The following is a 6,000-nucleotide window of genomic DNA, read 5'->3' on the forward strand; positions in this document are numbered from 1 at the left end:
TTCTAAAGACCTATTAATAAAACATTTTCTACATACCATGTTGTCGTCTGTGAAACCTTACTATGCCTCATGAATCTCCACACTCATTTGATAGCCGACAAGTGTTGACAAAGTTTCTTGCAGAAGACATGTCAAATCTTCCAGCCCTTCCTTAAATTCCTCCTACACAACCTGCAATGTACACAATTATAGGTTGCATTGACTTGAAGCATTTACAAGAACAAATTAGATTCTGAAAACATGCAATTAGGTGGATACTAGAAATTGATTCTTGAATCCCTTCCTCAAACTTCAGATTTCATCATCTTGAAAGCTCCCAAATGACCTAAAGTTTATTGATAACAATTATTGAATCCCCTCTACATTGATGGGAGTCGATGTCCTACTAAGCCAATGCACTATCATTCTAGTGTCCATGTTGGTGCTTTGATTCACATAGTATTTTCTAACACAGTTTGTCCTTTCCCAACCATTTTTTGCGGCATCATTTTTACATTTAGCAATGTATGACTACCAAAAATTCCAAGCATCTGGGTCAATGATTCTCAAGGAATAAAGCCTATCAGCTTAAAAATTTAGAAAATAATAATAATTGTTAAGTTATGTAATGTTTTAAGAGTAGTCTTAGTATAGTCTTTTAATGAGGGATTGCCCAATGCCTTATTTTATTTAGTGTTTTTTATATCGATAAAAGGCCAATTCCATATAGTGTGTAGGTGTGTTTTTTTTTTTTTTTTAATTATTTATAATTTTTATATAGTGTATAATATTTTCATTGAATGATTGCATATTTTTATCTAGTGGCATATTTTTGTTATTATTTATAATGGTGCATTTATCTTGGATTTTTTGTATTCTTATAAATATATTGTAATTGTGCAAATTGGTGATTTAACTTTATTGTAGTCTAATATAAGGGATAATCAAAACACCTTTTTACACAAGAAGTAAGAAATTGGTTTTTCATGAAAAAAAAAAAAATTACTAGGTACAGATGAATAATAATATAATATACATAAGTAAATCATTTTTATAACAATATGAATGGAATTCTAAAATTAAACAAGATTGTGACACATGTCTTTATTGTATCACATGAGACATGAAAAATATGTTGTTCAAGTAAGCTTGATTAAGCTAATGTAAGAGTTACTTCAAAATCAACCAATTAGATAATACACAATTTTTACACAAACAAAAATGTATAGTAGAAAACATAGAACTTCAATAAAATAGTAAATTTTCTATTCATTCACAAGTTAATTCTCTTAAGATACAACAATGAAATATTTTCATGACACGTTTATAATTTTAGTATTACAAATTTATGTTCTAGGGATGATTGAATGTTAATTGTAATATGTTCAGTGATAGTTATCCAATAAGAATGCACGTTCAAACTTGTCATCTAAAACACACATAAAAGAAACATTGCCCATTTAAAAAGCATGATATTACTAGGAATTTATATATGATAAAAAGATAGGGATAAACACATAAGTGTATTCAAATTATAGAAAAATTTAAGAATAAGGAATCATGTGATAAAAGAAAGCTAGTATGCATGTATAATTTCTAATATATTTACCAAGTACATTAGTTAGGTATTTCAAAAATATTCAAATATAGTGCTTTGATCATATACCATAGTCAAAGCTATTTTTATTTTGTTGTTGGCAAAAAAATTGATTGATATAACTATTGTTGAGGATATATACAATTAAGATTATGATTTTATGCCATCTCATTAAAAAAATTAGAATCTAAATGGTGCATATTGTCAACAATACTAAGATCTTTTAGATAGCCTTGATAATCCATAGTCCAAGATGTCAAAAATTGATGTAAAAGTTTAATGACATAAGTATTTATGAAAAGTGATGTCTTAGAGAAGAGTATATTTAGTCTCGTATTGTTATAATTTTTAGTTTCATTATAAATAATAAGTTAAAGGTATTAACTAAAATACTTTTGATTAAATTAAAAGAAGGTTTAAAGGGGACCTGAAACCCCAAACAAAAAGGAACCAAAGTAAGGAGTTGGTTTTACAGGGACCAACAACCAAATCAAGTTGGTTTTACATGGAGCAGAAACCAATAAAAGTAAATAAAATAGTAGTAACCAAAAGTTCAGAAAGAACCCAAAAAAAACTTATACAATTCTTTTATAGCACCAAAAATGGTAGTACCTAAGACAATAACCTCCTTAAGAGAATCATGAACATTCTTCAGAGGAATTTGGAGGTCATCTTTCTTAGTGCTCTATCTAGTCCTAAACAACTGCATTTAAGATTGTAGAAAAAAATCACTGCAAATCTGCGAAAGACCTAATCCTAGTACACATTTAGATGTAGGAAAATCATATCACTCACCAAACAAAACCTTGAGAAGACATATTTCATAGTCATTAATGTTTTAACTGAGTAGATGGATAACCAGGTAGTGATGGATTTCCCCCTTTAAATTTATCAGTCATAGGGAACATTGAAGAGTGGTTGTGGACAATCAAGAAGAACAGATTTTCCGTTAAAGAGAAATTTCTTTCTTACTATCAACACACCAAGTTAGTGATGTCATTGGTCAATTGGAGTCAATCTCTAGGTTTCACGACATGGACCAATCATAGTTTATCATTTAACCACCCGAACACTCTTGTATCTTTCATGTTTGACCTTGAGTACCAGTAATCACCTATCTTCATTAACTATTATTTCTTGTGAAACCATGACCAACAATCTATCATTGCTTCACAACTTGTCTTCAACATTTTCAACTAACTATTGTCACCCGATGACTGCATGATTCTAACCCTTTGCATAGTCATCGTAGTTTTCTTGGCTAACTTCAAATGTTAGCGATCTTGTGAACCATGGGGACCTAACCACCAATAAACCATTCACACTATCATGGCTTGGACCTTGACTAACATGAAATCCCATGAATTTGAAAAAATGAACTTAACTGTCATTGCTAACTGCTTACTTGTCACCTGGGCTTGCTTAGACACGTCACATCATCACTATCTCGCTATGTATTTTCATCGTACACTTTTTCTTAGCGATATAGGGTCATGCATTCATCTTAGAAGATCAGACAACTAAGGGAAAACCATAGTTACCATCCTCATTAGTACCTCTGACCAATCAAGTACTACCACATCATCAAATTTTATCCATACAATGCTATGTCATAACTGTGTGACCTTATCCCATGATTAGCCATTGACCTCAGTGACAATGTGACTCATAATGCTTTGCCACTTCACAAACTTAATCTAGGGTTAACCTCAAACTCATGTGACCATGCGAACAAAAAAGATTTGCTCCATCACCACTTAAACCTTGATTAACTATTATAAATGTGTGAACATGTGGAGAAAAAGAAAATGTAGCATTGTGGCCTTGATCACGGTTAAGCCTAACCACCAACGACCTTGCGATTCACATTAAATATGTCTACTAGAGTTAACTTCGCATCTTCACAACTAGGAATTGCAAGCTACCATGAAATGCTTCAAAGATGTGATGACTGTAGACTTAGTTGTTTCACCCCATTGTGGCCTACCTAAGTGTTAAGTACCAACAACTTGATACTGGACGATAAAACAACAATCGTACGGTCACAACTCAAATAGTTCATAACATATAACATGAAAATCATGAAAGGCTAAGGTTAGAGCTAGGAAAATAAGGGTTAAAACATGATGTGCTTTGTTGGTGCTAAAAATTGCATGGTCAATTTTGAGCACCATTGAAATTTTGAGTCCTATACATGCTTTAAAACGACTTTGTACATGGTTGTCTGTTTGTGCCCCGTTGTTGAGTTAATGCATAAATGGTGTTTAATTTTTATAACACCTTCCATTGAGCCTGTCTACCTGTTCCATGAAGTTAAAACATCATTCCGAGCTGTTTGGCGAATTCCTGTTTTAAGTAATTGCCAAATCTGCAATTTTCACCTCAGTGTCAAATAGTGACAGAAGGCTGTGTTTGCGCCCGAATATCTCATACCCAGAAAGGTTTTGTGACTTTCTACTTTGAGAGTATCTAGTGTCCATACCGAAGAACCTACGTTTTAGATTTTGAGTTGTTTCGAGTTCGTATGACTAGGTTTTGAATCCCTCAAAGTTGGTAAGTTACTGTTTTCACACAATTGCAAAATGTTTATAATTCTGGGAAGCCTGTTTCACATATTGTAACTTTTGACCAGTTGACCCAAATGTTGAAATTCCTTTTGCATTGCATTTTAGACGTCAGAGAATTGTCATGTTTCAAGTTTTAGCCCTTGACGAATCCGTTTGATCAGTCTTCAAATGCGATTCCAAATGGAATTTCTAACCTTTTATTGGTGTCAGCATTTGCAGATTGATTGAAACCCCTGTTTATGATGTCATATCTCCTGATCCATGATAGGTGAGATCAAATGGTTTGTTTCCCTATGTTCTATACTAAAAATACTACAAGTGTGCCATTTTTTAGAACTTGACAAGTTTGTCTTCACACTTTACCAGGTCATTTCCATTCGTGAAAATCATTATCTTGTCAATGTTTCCAGTCTGCAATTCCAAGTAGCCCACTTTGACCACTTTCCAAACGCATCCTGTTATTTTTCATGAGCCCAAATTGCAGATCCATAATGTCCTCATGATAGCGAACTAGTGTCCCAGTTTTCATTTCCCCAAATGCTCATTTTCCTAGTTTTTTGAGCTGAATCCAAACCCAGTTTATTGTTTTCTAACATGTTTTCTTGCAGATAATTCTGAGTAAGCAACTTTGACGATCAATATCTTTTGATCCCAAATTCTTCATGAGATGAGATTTGACAAGTTAGGAATATGAGGAACAAAGATTCAGTACTGTTGATCTCGGAGCTTAGTTATCTGTCCGAGTCAATTTTTAAAGCCAACCGAGAAGCCCTGTTAGCAAAAAGTCAAAAGTTGCAGATAAGTGATAAAATGAGCTAAACTGATGTCTCAATGATGGATTTTGATTCAAATCGGTATCAGATGTTCAGTGTATCAGTTTGAGACTTTAGCCGTTTGAAAACAAAATTTTTTTTAGCCGGACCCACTTTCTGGGCCCGACTAATTACTTCAAATTGATGAGATGTCAAGGAATGAAGGTGTTTCAAAAGGATATTATAACAATTCTTTTCATGTTGATGTCTTGGCATGTACACATATCATTGCAAAGCAAAATGGGATATATGTGTAATGGCCATAGCAAAAAGGGGATTTCTAATTCATCATTACTACTATGTTTGCACGTAAGGGAGATGTAAATTACAAATTTTATTGGCTTGCCTCTATAGACAATTACAAGTGAGAAGAAACTTGCTATTATAGTTAATAATTATCATTGCACTTAAAAAGAGATACAAAACAAAGGGAAGCCAAAGTTTTAATAGAGGAAGTTGCTGCCATTGCACAGAGGAAAGAAATACCCTTACAAAGCTCTGTGTGGAGAAATTGAGAAAGGAAAAGAACTCGTAAACAAGATAAGAAAAGTAAATGCACGCAAGAAATCTTAAAAAGGCAGACCACTAGTCAAATGTAGAATGTTGGCAGGGGACATACATTAAAGAGAGGAAACGTTCACGAGCAGGATGCAGGGCAATCCATGCATGGGAGGAGGCAAGGGATCTACCTTGAAAGTAGTCGATTCCCAAGAAGACCCACGCAGTTTTAAGATAGAACATGCCAAAGAAGGATCATTCACGGAGGAGAAGCCCACGTTTGGAGGCAGTTAGCAAATCCAGCAGACAAAAGCCTCCACGCATAGAAAGCCACTCCATGTCTAACAGCAGAAACATCAAATGAAGAGAGATACTTGGAAAAGGTCCACCTCCAACACTGTAGAACAGACGCCAGGAAAAGGTAGTAAAAGGACCACGTTAAAAAAGGGGGACCCATGTAAATGTGGAGAATCAGCAGTCAAAAACGTGAACCCAACGCCTTGCTAAGTAGAAGTTGCAGCCAAATAGGGAGAACACACGCCAAAGA

The sequence above is a fragment of the Cupressus sempervirens genome, chromosome 5 (assembly GCF_028749045.1).
Source record: "Cupressus sempervirens isolate cs-2001-9-10 chromosome 5, ASM2874904v1, whole genome shotgun sequence".
Classification (NCBI taxonomy): domain Eukaryota; kingdom Viridiplantae; phylum Streptophyta; class Pinopsida; order Cupressales; family Cupressaceae; genus Cupressus; species Cupressus sempervirens.